Source organism: Periplaneta americana, chromosome 11 (assembly GCF_040183065.1).
Source record: "Periplaneta americana isolate PAMFEO1 chromosome 11, P.americana_PAMFEO1_priV1, whole genome shotgun sequence".
Lineage (NCBI taxonomy): Eukaryota > Metazoa > Arthropoda > Insecta > Blattodea > Blattidae > Periplaneta > Periplaneta americana.
Genome location: NC_091127.1, coordinates 167,737,473 through 167,752,910, shown reverse-complemented (window position 1 = coordinate 167,752,910; position 15,438 = coordinate 167,737,473). Strand labels below are relative to the sequence as shown.

Genomic DNA, 15,438 nt, shown 5'->3' with positions numbered 1-15,438 from the left:
AAATGTCGTCCAAGTAAATTAGTGGTCCAGGGAAAAAATCATTGCAATAGATGAGAGTAACAGTGATGCTATCTCTCAGTAATGTTCAGAACGAAGGAGGTAGAGAGAAAAAGAAACAAATTTCTCCTTCTAACGACACCACAGACCAAAGTCATGATCTTATGTTGGCAACATTGTGTATGTAGTTAAATTTGGTGGTAAACGTAACGGCACGGTTCAAAGCTACCGTGGTAATTCTTCAGTATAGCGAAAATATATCTTGATTACACAACTTTTAACACTATATCACTTCGGAATAAGTATTAAGGTACCTGGAGGTATTAAGGCCCAGCATGTTATAAGGCCCACTACCTAGTTTTGCCATTAGTTATACACTTTTTACAAAGGAGAGCAACAGCTCTTAAGACCTCTTCTCGCATTCAAATGAGGTATAAAGAAATTAGATTCTCGTTCTTGTTTGTAGCTGACTGTTGGCAACTGTGATTATTTCTGCTTTCATTATAGAATTTTGCAAAATTTAAGTTGATATTTAATCGTTTTACTGTGTGTTATTAATATAATATTAAATGCATGTTATTGTGTAAACATGAAGGAGTTTGGGCTACCGTGAAACTTTCGCTAATGAGCATATGAACACTCCATAAATTAAAATTGGGGCCAAGTAACAGAGCAGGAAATAAGGCCTATGAAATAAATACGTGGAAACGCCCACAAGTTCATAGAAGTCTCTGAACTATAAAGTTCGAACTCTGAAGCACAATTTTTGCAAGATATAGGATCTGAATATACAAGAAATTGCGTGGCGTATAACCTGTAGGTGATAGTCTGCGAAGAAAGAGTCATATAAATGTAATAATAAAAATTGCTAACATTTATTGCATTGATGTTTTATATTCCCGCACAATATTTATGTCTTATAGTTTATTATTAGATATACAATGTCTTACCTCCTGAACGCACCAATGTCTGAGGAAGATGGTTGTGTTGAGTGAAGTTGGAAGTTGACCCCAACAAAACTGCTAGGATTCCTCAGGTAGTCAGAAGTTGCTGGACCTGCAAAAAGTTTAAAATTGGTTGGTAAGCTAGTCGTGCAATATTATCTCATTTATTACTAGCTTAAGATAAGGTTTATTCTGAAGTGAAGCTACAATACAAGAATGAATACAGTCAACTCTATCACAATAAGATAACAAATATAAACACATTTCTGATGAAGGCAGTTAATAAATGTTCACTGTTCCAGTGTTATATAGTTCCTTGTATTAATAAATGAATAAAATTCGTTATACAGGGTGTTTCAAAAATACGGGGCATAATTTCAGGTATGTATTTCCCACATGTAGACAATCAAAATAGTTCATTACAACATGTGTCCGGAAATGCTTCATTTCCGAGTTATGGCCTTCATAACATTGAAATTCACCGGAACGTTTTTCTTTCCGCAGGTCGTTGTCATTACAGAAGATGTTCAAAATGTCCACCTCCTGCTTGAATACAGACCTCACATCGATGTCTCATTGACCTGCGAACACGATCCCAAACTCCAGGAGTATTGCATATCCTCAGAACATGCCAAAATTCGATTCCGAAGGGATTCCAAATCAGGCACCGGAGACGAATAAACCAATGATTTTAAATGGCCCCACAAGTAGAAATCGAGAGGGTTCAGATCAGGTGAGCGTGGAGGCCAAGCATTTGGGCCACCTCTACCTATCCATCGATCAGGAAACCTTCGATCCAAGTACCGGCGAGCCGTACGACTGAAGTGTGTAGGAGCGCCATCATGCAAGAAGTGAATGTGTTGACGATTGATCAGTGGAGTGTCTTCTAAAACATGAGGTACCGGTATGGTGTTTTCCAGGAAGTTTGTGTACGCCTGCCCCGTAAGTCTGTTTACAAGTACTGTACATGGGGTCCAACTAATCGATCACCAATGATACCGGCCCACATGTTGAGGGAGAACCGCACCTGGTGATGAGATGGAACAGTTGCACGTGGGTTTTCATACGCCCATACATGCTGATTGTGAAAATTTGTTATGCCATCTCGTGTGAACTGTGCTTCATCTGTAAATAATACTAAGGCAGGAAAGTTCGGATTTACACCACACTGCTGCAAGAACTACTGCAGGATAATCTGCTGGTGACAGGACCTATACACGTTGCAAATGATAAGGATACAATTGATATTCTTTCAACAGTCTCCAGACAGTCGTATGAGGAACATTGACTTGCAACGCTACTCTTCGTGTGCTGATAGAAGGAGTCATGTCCACAGCCTCCAGAATCTCCTCCTGTACTTCTGGAGTTGTAGATCTTGGTCGTCCCCTTCCCAAACCAGGAGAGTTAAAGTTTCCATACTCGCACAGACGGTAATGGAGACGTACGAATGTCTTCCGATCTGGACATTGTCGCTGTGGGTACCTCTGCTGGTACAAACGACGAGCCAGCGCAGCATTGCCGTCCGCCTTACCGTACATGAAGTGTATCTCTGCCAGCTCTTGATTTGAATACATGTCGCACAGTCTAACGCCTACACAACACTGAATGTAACCTTCGCCTCGGAATGAACTGTCAGAGTGCCCTCTTAATGTCTCCTTTGACGGCAACGACCTGCGGAAAGAAAAACTTTCCGGTGAATTTCAATGTTGTGAAGGCCATAACTCGGAAATAAAGCATTTCCGGACACATGTTGTAATGAACTATTTTGATTGTCTACATGTGGGAAATAGAGACCTGAAATTATGCCCCGTATTTTTGAAACATTCTGTATATGTATTGAATACATGTGAACTATCTATTTTTAGAAGTTATCATCGATCAATCGATGATACATTGTTATAACATTTGGCGCAGACTTGGTACAAGAGCTTATACAATATTTTACATTATACGTGCATTAGAAACAACATTTTAAATACTCAGAAAACATTATGAAAACTGCAACAGTGAAATTTGTGCAGTGCTTAAATATCAAACGATGTGTAATAATGACTCTGGATCACTTTGAAGCAATGGGAGCAATAAATATTATAAGGATGATGACTGGTAAGTGAAATTAGTTATAATATTTCGAATATAATATTTCGAATTTACAGTTGTTGGAGTCCGGATTTTTATGGAATTACATTATAAATTACTAATTACTAATTATTTCATTCCTAATTATATCGTCGGTTTACAAGGAAAACGCATGAAGTCAAAAACATTACTTCGGAATATGTATGATAAGACTTTGTGTTAAATTCTGACGTCCCTCGTTTACATGTTTCGACCTATTTATGGATCAGCTTCAAAACTGGTCATTGTTGGTCTTGGCGCCACTTGTTCTGTTTCATGTGAAACACACCCCAACGAAATTCTCAACACACAACTCAATTTCAAAACACACACACTATTTGACTCTACATTATACCATACGAACGCACCCTCACAGGAAACAGAACAGGAGGCACCAAGACCAACAATGATCAGTTCTGAAGATGACCCATAAATAGGTCGAAACATGTAAACAAGGTACGTTAGAATTTAACACAAGAAAGTCTTATCATACATATTCCAAAGTGATACAGTGTTAAAAGTTGAGTAAATCCAGCAAAAATATTACCTTTGAGAACAAGGAGTCCTGTAATCTCTTGACAAAAACGAATCCTCAAAATATTATTTTTAGTAAGTTATTCCTCTTTATGAGTAATTCTAAGTATGTACACTATATACGTCATTTTCTCAGAAGTAATATTTTTGACAATGTGTTTTGCTTGTAAACTGACGATATATTCGTTTGATATCACATATTTAGACCTACTTACATAATAGGGCATCCGAAAAGTAATGACAACATAGTTACTGTATCACATTAAATTTATTACTTTTGACATTACATACTTCATATATAGTCTCCTACCATGACAACAATACGTTGCCAAATTCTTGGAAGACGACGAACTCCATCTGCAGGAGTATTTCTTGATATCTCTCTCACTGATCAATCTAAAGCCCTTCGGATGTCAACTCTTGATTGAAAGCCAATGCCTCGCTTCCACCCACCTTTCAATAGTTCAGTATGGTAGGACTTCTCTCTCACAGGCTTCTTGTAATGCCCTAAAGCACTGAGTTGCACGTTTTTCTTTCGCAACTTGGATTTTTATGAAGTACCTTTGTTCGTATCTTTGGCGCTTTATTGTTTACTACAAATCAGAAAGAGCCACTGTATTTTCAAAATATGGCTATTTCGAGACTTTCAATATTGCAAAATTTATGAAATAATCGATGCTCTATTACGTAGTACAAGATTTTAATGGAGCACTTATTTACAGCAGTGTTGCCATGACTTATCGAATGCCCTAGTATTTCAATAGGCCTATATTTAACTACATATTTATATACATGTTTCTCAATTTGATATTTTCCAGTTTCAAATAATGACTCTCTAGGAAAAGAAATGTCAGAAGGAAGTGAAATAGGGAGAGGAGTACGACAAGGATGCCCTTTATGACCTACTCTGCTCAACATCTATTTGGAGGATTTAGTAAAAAACTGTTTTCAGAATATGGGAGGAGTGATAGTAGGAGGAAGGAGAATAAAGTGCATAAGACTTGCTGATAATATGGCGTTGTTATCAGAAGAGGAGATGATACTAAGGGATATGCTACTGGACCTAAATGACAGCTGTGAGTAGTATCGAATAAGAAGAAGACCATGGTCATAGGAAGGAAAATAAAGAAAGTAAACTTGCGAATTCTAAATGAGGCAATAGAGCAAGTGGACAGCTTCAGATACTTGGGGTGTACTATAAGCAGTAACTTGAACTGCGAATAGAAAGTCAAAAGGAGAATAGCAATGGCAAAGGAAACTTTTAATAGAAAAAGGAGCATCTTCTGCCTGGAAAAATAACTAAGAAAGAGACTAGTGAAGTGCTTTGTGTGAAGTGTAGCATGGGGCAGAAACATGGACATTACGACGAAGTGAAGAGAAGCTACTAGAATCATTTGAAATGTGGATATGGAGAAGGATGGAGCGTGTGAAATGAATTACAGAATAAGAAACGAAGCTGCGTTGGAAACAGTGGGTGAAGAAAGAATGATGCTGAAACTGATCAGGAAGAGGAAAAGGAATTGGCTGGGTCATTAGTTTAGAAGAAACTGTCTTTTGGTGAACGGGAGAAGATTTCGTGTCAGAAGAAGATATCAGGTGATAGACAACATTAAGATAAATATAGATCAGTGTTTCTCAAACTTTTTTTAAGTGCGGACCACTTTTCCAAGTCAGAGCAGTTCCGGGGACCACCTTACTCTTGTTCCCTTCGAAAGCAAATTTATCATATTTGTAGCATATTTTAATACCGTATAGTTATATTTAAAAAAATTAATTAATTAAAATGAATTTAATTCAATTAATTTTATATTAGTATTAACTAATTAAGTTAATGTTAATAGAAGAAAATTCATTTTGTTTTTTCATAATTCAAGGTATTAGAGTTTGGATAATCTTTAACTACCAGTAATTAACTTACTTACTGGCTTTTAAGGAACCCGTAGGTTCATTGATGCCCTCACATAAGCCCGCCATTGGTCCCTATCCTGAGCAAGATTAATCCAGTCTCTACCATCATATCCTATCTCCCTCAAATCCATTTTTATATTATCCTCCCATCTACGTCTCGGCCTCCCCAAAGGTCTTTTTCCCTCCGGCCTCCCAACTAACACTCTATATGCATTTCTGGATTCGCCCATACGTGCTACATGCCCTGCCCATCTCAAACGTCTGGATTTTATGTTCTTAATTATGTCAGGTGAAGTATACAATGCGTGCAGCTCTGCGTTGTGTAACTTTCTCCATTCTCCTGTAACTTCATCCCTCTTAGCCCCAAATATTTTCCTAAGAACCTTATTCTCAAACACCCTTAATCTCTGTTCCTCTCTCAAAGTGAGAGTCCAAGTTTCACAACCATACAGAACAACCGGTAATATAACTGTTTTATAAATTCTAACTTTCAGACTTTTTGACAGAAGACTAGATGACAAAAGCTTCTCAACCGAATAATAACAGGCATTTCCCATATTTATTCTGCGTTTAATTTCCTCCCGTGTGTCATTTAGATTTGTTACTGTTGCTCCAAGATATTTGAATTTTTCCACCTCTTCGAAGGATAAATCGACAATTTTTATATTTCCATTTCGTACAATATTCTGGTCACGAGACATAATCATATACTTATTCTTTTCGGGATTTACTTCCAACCCTATCGCTCTACTTGCTTCAAGAAGAATTTCCGCGTTTTCCCTAATTGTTTGTGGATTTTCTCCTAACATATTCACGTCATCCCCATGGACAAGAAGCTGATGTAACCCGTTCAATTCCAAACCCTCTGTGTTATCCAGGACTTTCCTAATGGCATACTCTAGAGCGAAGTTAAAAAGTAAAGGTGATAGTGCATCTCCTTGCTTTAGCCCGCAGCAGTAATTAACTAAAAAAATAAATAAATGTTGGTATTCGCATTAATGAGATGGCTGAGCCTGCCGATTCTTGCACAGTTCTATATTTGGACGTACGCTGGTAAGCTTAAGTCTGAGATCGTCACATACTCGAGTCGATATCGGTAGCCTACTTTGTTTTTATTAGAGTTAGTGATGAAAACCCTTTCTCACATAGATATGTAGAAGCAAACTAAATTATTATCTCTAAAGCACCATTGTACAGTTCACTATATTCTCTTTTCACTTGTGATGAGGTCCAGAAATTAACCACACCTTCCGCTTCGAATTTCATTTTAAGTCCGATGTCATTCGAGAGTTCAATTAACTGTTCTCTTTCACTCAATGAAAGTTTGTTATTTTCAATATCGCAATGAAAGTGATCACGAACCCATGAAAATTCGTCATATTTACTTGGAAAATAAGTTTAAAATTGTGACTTCAGAGTTGTATTATTGGTGTACGACATATAGTACGGTACGTGACCATTTCAATGTGTAGACTGGGTGTCGGCAAAACTATTAAGAAAGTCATAAATACATGAAAAGATTCGGTACTTTTATCCTCAGTTATCAATTCGGGTGGTCCCTGTCTGGGTTACAGGAGCCAGATGTGCTATAGTGTGATGCGCAATTCGTTTGAATTTTATTTTTTCTTCTGTCTTTTTTGAAGGACCACAAGGGCAGACTTCAGGACCACAGTTGGTCCGTGATCCATAGTTTGAGAAACGCTGATATAGATCATATGAAGAGACAAAGAGGAAGGCAGAAAATAGGAAAGACTGCAGAATGCTGGGTTTGCAGTGAAAGACCTGCCCTTGGGCAGAACACTATGAATGAAAGAATAAATTGATTTTTATAAATTGGCAATTAAACAATCTCAAGAGTAGCCTATAATACAGTAGAGCAGCCGTGGCGAAAATGTGACTCGCGAACACATTGTGGCTCGCAACGATAGCTATGCATTTCTTTTGCTTCCTACCTCCCCCAATCCACACCCTCTCACTCACTGGATTCAAACTACATTCCATTTGTATTTGTCTCTGACCTGCGAGTGGCATATCGTCGAAATATCTCTCTCGAAACCATGTACCTCTACAAAAACGAAAGTTTCAAGTAGGATGAGAGGACGCTTTTTTTTCTGACAATATGATGAGAATATTAAATGTATGATTTGTTCACAAGTATTACGAGGTAACGGCTGTATAACATAAAACGGCATTATACTACATGTCACTTTATTATTATTATTATTATTATTATTATTATTATTATTATTATTATTATTATTATTATGCCTATCTCTGTATGTCAACTCTTTTTTCAGCAGATGTACGAATAATGCAGTTAGATCTTCAATTTAAACTCACTGATTTACTACGTGATGTCAAATGAAAGCTAGATGTAAGGACTTGACAAATGTTGAACTTTCAAATCTTTGCCAAAAAATAAATATCCGAAGCTTCGTTCTTTCGCTTGCTCTGTTGAAGCCATGTTCGCTACAACTTATGTTTGTGAAAAATTATTTTCAACATTGAAAAATAGTATAAACCAAATTGAGATCACGACTGACAGACAAATACCTTCGTGATCAACTACGACTGGCAGTAAGTGACATAATTCCTGATTTTGAAACTGTGTCGCAGACATTCTGAAGACAGTTAATTTTAGGTTGTGATAATGTGTCCTATGTCTTATTCATTTCTTTTTTCGTTACACGTACTACACTTTAGTTTGTAATCTTATACTGTATAAAATTATATTTAAGTGCTTGACGTTAGGAAAATGAAAATCCGTTAATAAGTCAGACAGTTGCTTCACTTCCCCTTCGGGTGTCCGCCTCCCTCCATAGATGCTATGCACATTGCAGGTTACATAGTGGCTCGGCGCACGATCACATTTTCGCCACGGCTGCAGTAGTGCATATAGTCAGCTAGATAGTTATAATGATGCATACACACATCGATTTAGGACTAATGAATACAAAAACTGTTGTCATTGACAACCGCCCATCGTACACCAATTGTTTAGGCAACGGCGTGTTAAACGTATTTCAATTTGTGCGATCTATGTTCTTATTTCTGCCGCCGCAATCCGGGACTTCATATGGGGTCATTTTCGTTCCCCGCCCCTCCACGAGCGGCGCCACAGTATCACAGACTTAACGACAGCAGCGCTCGTTGGGTGGGGGGGTTCTTTTTCTCTTATGACCGTTTTTGCTGGTTGCCATGCTAATTTGCTGCCGCAACCACAATGCCTGCGAGCCATTAAGTGCAAATATTAATTAGGTGCTGTTGAATGATCAGTGCTAAATGCTTAATATTAGCATATGGGATTTAACTCTGCTGTGGTAATGGGCTTATAGCACTGCCTCTGTGATACAGACAGGGCTGGAAAATTCCTTCTGCGAAACGAGGAACCTTATTACTGTGAAAACAAATTACGGGATTTTATGCAGACTTGTTACACAACGTAGCTAATATGAGTATACAAGAAATATAATTCCGGTTAGGGCACACAGTTTTACACGACTAGTAAAGTAAAGGGAAGCTTTTACAAGAGCCATTGGATATATATCTCCCTCTCTCCCTCCCTCTCTCTCTCTCTCTCTCTCTCTCTCTCTCTCTCTCTCTCTCTCTCTCTCTCTCTCTCACAACCTGAGACGATAAAAAAATCTGTCGGCAAATTGTAGAAGAGGGTAACGTCGATCAAATTTTTTCAATTTTTTAGGCTAATGATATTGAGGTTATGCAATGGAGCGAATTTCCTCAGAAAATAGCATTTTGTCGTCATATCCTTCACTTACGAAGACACGTTACAAAAATTGAATTGTAATCTATAAAAAAACTGTTTTTTTTTATTTCACTTGTGATCGAAGTTACCTGCTTAAATAGGGTAAAGTCGATCACCATTGAATTTTTAGTTTAAGATCGATTTTAAAATATTGCGGAGTAAAGTCGATCTCTCTCTCTCTCTCTCTCTCTCTCACACACACACACAACCTCAGACGATAAAAAAAATCTGTCGGCAAATTGTAGAAGAGGGTAACGTCGATCAAATTTTTTTTCAATTTTTTAGGCTAATGATATTGAGGTTATGCAATGGAGCGAATTTCCTCAGAAAATAGCATTTTGTCGTCATATCCTTCACTTACGAAGACACGTTACAAAAATTGAATTGTAATCTATAAACAAACTGTTTTTTTTTATTTCACTTGTGATCGAAGTTACCTGCTTAAATAGGGTAAAGTCGATCACCATTGAATTTTTAGTTTAAGATCGATTTTAAAATATTGCGGAGTAAAGTCGATCACTCTCTCTCTCTCTCTCTCTCTCTCTCTCTCACACACACAACCTCAGACGATAAAAAAATCTGTCGGCAAATTGTAGAAGAGGGTAATGTCGATCAAATTTTTTTCAATTTTTTTAGGCTAATGATATTGAGGTTATACAATGGAGCGAATTTCCTCAGAAAATAGCATTTTGTCGTCATATCCTTCACTTACGAAGACACGTTACAAAAATTGAATTATAATCTATAAAAAAACTGTTTTTTTTATTTGACTTGTGATCGAAGTTACCTGCTTAAATAGGGTAAAGTCGATCACCATTGAATTTTTAGTTTAAGATCGATTTTAAAATATTGCGGAGTAAAGTCGATCACTGTTTACGTTTTTAAAAAACAAATTAAGTGTATTACATATATTTTATTTGTTATAAGGGGTGTAAAAACAATAATAATCTTCAATATATGCCTATAGTATTATATAGTGTATCTTTTGTTACTGTGATCATACTATTCGATATAATAAGGCCTATAGGTCTTCACTGTACAATTGTGACTGATTGCCAACTTATAAAACATAAAAACACATTTTAATACTTCACATACCAACAAACAAAGATTTAAGACTTCAAAATTTACATTTAAATACCACCCTTCAATTATAATCTAAAATGCAATTCAACATTGCTTAGGTTTATATCAGATGTTATTTGAAATCTTCCCCTCCTCATGTCACTTTAGAAACTACGTTGTTCCCGTAGTCAGGTACAGAGGGGTGTACAAAATATGTTCCTTTGGCAGTGCTTCTCTTACGCAAGAAATTCACCATAATTTCGTCTTCCTCTTTCCCCACTATCCCATCAATATAAGCTATACTATGACACTTTTCTGTTTATAAGTGTTAGTTGGAGGTATTTCGGTGAACAATTTATTGTTCCTGCTGGTCCTATCTGTTCCGAGTAGGTCGATGGCATGATCGACTTAACCCTACAAAGGTACAAGTTTTCTTGAAATAATAAATTTCAATACTAACATTTACGAACTGCAAAACTATTATTTCAGGATACGATCTCAACGAAAAGTACTTGCGTATACTTCCTGTCTCCTTTCACTGCTGACTATAATTTAGAGTTTGTAAGACTTTGTTTTCATTCAATAGAAAAAGTTGAAAATAACCATTTTCCCTTCAACGGTAATTACAATGTGTTCCCATTGTTGGCATTCGCAGGCTTTTAGTTGTCCGTCTCGCTTACATTTACAATGTAAGGCAATGAAGTAAGCATAATAAAATTTTAACAAGTAACTGAGAAAATCTATAATTTTCAATAAAAATCGGAAATGATCGATTTTACACCCACTGATTGACTTTACCCACTTCTACGGTACCGTTTGTTTGTTTGTTTTTTTTTTAACAGTAGAACCCCGATTATCGGTCACCCTATTAACCGATCGGTGGACTTCCTCTCTCGCTCCCCCCTTTTTTCCTGAAGAACAAAATATGAAGTCCTGTAGATTGTTATAGAGAATATATGGGGGCTGTTCCCATCATCTATTTATAAATGTTTTCTTGAGAATTAGTAATTAATTAGTTCCTTTTAATTAATGGAACACAATTTCATTTTATGCAGACCTATTACTGTAAAAACAAATTACGGGATTTTATGCAGACTTGTTACACAATGTAGCTAATATGAGTATACAAGAAATATAGTTCCGGTTAAGGCACACAGTTTTACACTAGTAAAGTCAAGGGAAGCTTTTACAAGCGCCATTGGCTGCTCTCTGTCTCACACAACCTCAGACAATAAAAAAATCTGTCGGTAAATTGTAGAAGAGGGTAAAGTCGATCAAATGTTTTCAATTTTTTAATGATATTGAGGTTATGCAATGGAGCGAAGTTCCTCAGAAAATAGCATTTTGTCGTCATATCCTTCACTTACGAAGACACGTTACAAAAATTGAATTATAATCTATAAAAAACTGTTTTTTTTAATTCACTTGTGATCGAAGTTACCTGCTTAAATAGGGTAAAGACGATCACCATTGAATTTTTATTTTAAGATCGATTTTAAAATATTGCTGAGTATGTTGCCTGTTTTTCAATATTATCGACTTTCTTCTTTCCAGTTATACCACAATGACAAGGTATCCATTGAAATTATATTTCCTTTTGTAGTTCTTTCAGTTTACTTAGTTGTTTCTGAATTGAAATAATTCTATGTGCATATAGGTTTTGGTACATATTATATTAAATATAGCCCCCTTGGAGTCCCTCTCGTGGGTACTCACCTTGTCGTGGTGAGGGGGCTTAAACTTGTTGTTTAAGGTAACAAGTAACAAAGAGGTACCCACATAGGCTGCATTACCACCAACGCAGTCCCACTATATTTTTCACTGCTTATATTCATGGAGTCCCTCAGTGTAAAATTCTCCGGAGGTAAAATAGTCCCTCAATCGGATCTCTGGGTAGGGACTGCATGAGAGATGCCAAGAATCGTACTAAAGTACTTATTTGGAACACCAAAAGTTACACCGTCCAGTCAATCAGAGCCAAGTTTAATATTGAAAAGAACCATATAATGAGACAAAGAGGCAAATATAATTTAGTGAATAATAATGTCATAATCTTAATATATAAAATTGAATGTGGGTATGTATGTATGTGTGTATGTGTGTGTGTATGTTCTCTATACAAATCTACACGCTTTGACCGATATGTGCCAAAGTTTGCACATTTAACCTTCATAACCAGGAGAAGAACATAGGCTACATTAAAATTGTGCAAATGGAAGTTAAATTAGTTAAATATATAAAAAATAAAAATAAATAGATCCAAATATTCATGTATTATATTAAAATGCAAAATCTTCTACAGTCAATTGTTCTTTACTATTGTCTGTTGTATTCAACATAGACTTTCAAGAGGCCTTGGAAATTTTAACACGAAATTAAATTACATTGTTGTTACACATCATGAAGGCTAAAACTAGATAATTCATGCAATAAGTATTTTTACGCAGTCCAGGACCGTATTATGAATTCCTCGATGCAGTTTTGTAGATAGTGAGCAGACTGTTTTATCCAATTGAATTCTAGAATTCCTTCAAACTACAAGGATTGCTACCACATAATTTACTTAATATTGAATAGCCATAGTAGACCTACTATTGCGAAATATTGACTCGCCAAGAATTTGTGTCAAAAACTCATGCGAAACGTAATATGAGTGGCAATATTAACTGGAAAAACGAAAGAAGATGATGTTTTTATCCTACGTATTGCTATTATAGCCATTCGATTTTAAGCAATTATTATAAGTTATAGTAATATTTGTGATAATATTACAATATTATAATATTGCAATAATAATATAGAGCCTATTTTACTGTTACTGTTAACCCGTCTCTTATTAATAAGTTATGGTCACTAATGACTTGCCTTTATAGAAAAATATGATTTTCTGTTGTGGTAGTGTTCTACATTGCCTTCTCCAGGAGAGTGAATTCTGATGAGTATAGTCTCCGTTACTGCAAAACACCCTGAAATCCATGTATTTGATAGAATCCATCCGTTACAGATAGTACTTTGGCCTTGAAGGAAATTAAATATATTGTGGGCAGAAAGACTTAATAATGCATAATGCCGTGGTAGGATAAATATTATCATCAATCACAATGTTAAATATCTTAAATATCCCTGTAGCATAAGGTCTTAATGTTGTTAAAACTCTATTCATAGGTGAGATGGAATTATTTCGATTAGTCAGTTTCTTTGGATATTAGTGGCATTTTCTTTAATATTCGTCACTAGGGAGGGGAAAACATAAGTAAATATGGTTCGTTTTGGTTTTATATAGTTCCCTTGCCGAGGTCTCCGATAAGTCTAACAAACAGTTTATTTAGACATAGACCAAAATTTAAAACCCGGGCAACGCCGGGTAATTTAAGCTAGTATTGAATAATAATAAGCAGATCTAATAAATCCAAGGCCTACCAATCGACTGTCAGCCTCATGTCCACTTACCCACAGTAGAGGTGAACGATTATGTGTCCAGTGTGGAAGTAACTTGAGGACAGGGCAACGATCCTCCCAGCCATTGCTGAAGACGGTTACATGACAACGAAGCAATTCTGAAATGAGAATAATGTGAAGTAGACATTAAAATATTCAGTGGCCGTGGAACAGAATGAGGGCATAAGAAAGTTCGAAATAATTTAAACTCCTTGAATAAAAAAAAAATACATATGAGAAGCTCTTGGACGAAAACATTGCAAGGGGTAACTTCGACAATACCGAAGATTACTACGGATGTATTAAAAATGTATCCATGCGGCAGCAAAAGAATCTCTAAGGGAATATGAAAAAATCACAGAGATCGAAAACCATACTGATGGATACGGAAATTGAAAAGGAAATCATGCGTAAACGACAGGAATACCAACAATTTTTAACAACTAAGACTACGATGGGGTAAACTACAAAGAAGCCCACGCGAAAGTATGGAAGAAAAGTACGTAAAATAAAAGGAAAACACAGGAAGGAAACTGTAACAAAATAAACACTTAGGCATTCTTGAAGGTAGAAGGAGAGAGGCACTTGGAAATTGATTAAGCGTTTAGGTGGAAAGACAAAAAAGTTTATAATAATCAGAGTAACTATGGAAATAAGGGAACAAAATTTAAAAAATGTGAGATCAACGGAAAGTAGACAAGAGTTCATCAACAAATAATGACGAAATAATCTATAGTAATGTCACAATAGGTCTGAGATTTATCTGGGAAATCCCACAGTGAATTGGAAAAGTATCTGACAGAAACTGACCTATAGGAACTCTGCTGTACGTTTCACTGAGACACATTTTAATTATTCGAACTAGTTTCTTGGGAATACCAAATTCAATAAGAATATCATATAAAACTTCTCTCTTAACCGAGTCATATGCCTATTTGACAGAAATATAGTTTTGTGAGATTTTGACAGTGTGAATGAACATTTCCAAAGAAAGAGAGAGAGAGAGAGAGAGAGAGAGTTGTGGGATCGAGCTCCACGACCCTAACAGAAACTATAGTATTCCGGATCTCTCGGACATAATGCGTCCACGCGACCGGTATAATTGTTTCTTCAGATCCACCTGTAGAGCTGTGGATGTATTGTTACAGGTATTTACCGTGCCCCACCAGGTAACCTTTGTCCTTTTACAGAAGCTTGCCCAGGCCCGGCATCGATTAGCCAGCCGCGTTCCCTTGTTGACACTCCAATATCCCCCTCAGTACACTCACACATAGGTTCAATATCGCGAGAATATAATTTCAAAGGTAAATTGTGATTATACCGGCAACAGATATAAACTGTGTAATTGCACATTGTTTGCCAGTTGGCATCACCCAACATTTTAATATTGAATTTACCGGAATATTTACTTGTAATCCTTCGTGTTATTCGGCGTGAATGGATTTCCAAGTCTGCAGCACGGTCATAGATTTTGTTCATGACGCTAGGTTGACGAACGAAGGATTAGGTGCACGCCCAATCATTCGTCATGGCGAACTCATTTATTCCAACAAGCGCCGTGACATGGGCTCTGTGTCTGGAGTGTCAACGCTCATACAGGTATCATTTACAAAATCACTTGATCCTCTGATATGTTTACTTCCACAAAAAAACACACATTTGTTTCATAAG

The 15,438-nt window shown here is 36.5% G+C and overlaps 1 long non-coding RNA gene across 1 annotated transcript in view; it reads right to left on the bottom strand.

Annotated features, from left to right (window-relative positions):
- Positions 1 to 13,886, bottom strand: part of LOC138708655 (uncharacterized) — a 129,053-nt gene extending 115,167 nt beyond the window's left edge. The window contains exons 1-2 of the long non-coding RNA XR_011334749.1: positions 13,780 to 13,886; positions 948 to 1,053 (exon numbers count right to left, since the gene is read on the bottom strand). This is a non-coding gene — a long non-coding RNA (uncharacterized lncRNA). The remainder of the gene's footprint in view (positions 1 to 947; positions 1,054 to 13,779) is intronic.
- Positions 13,887 to 15,438: the final 1,552 nt, after the last annotated feature.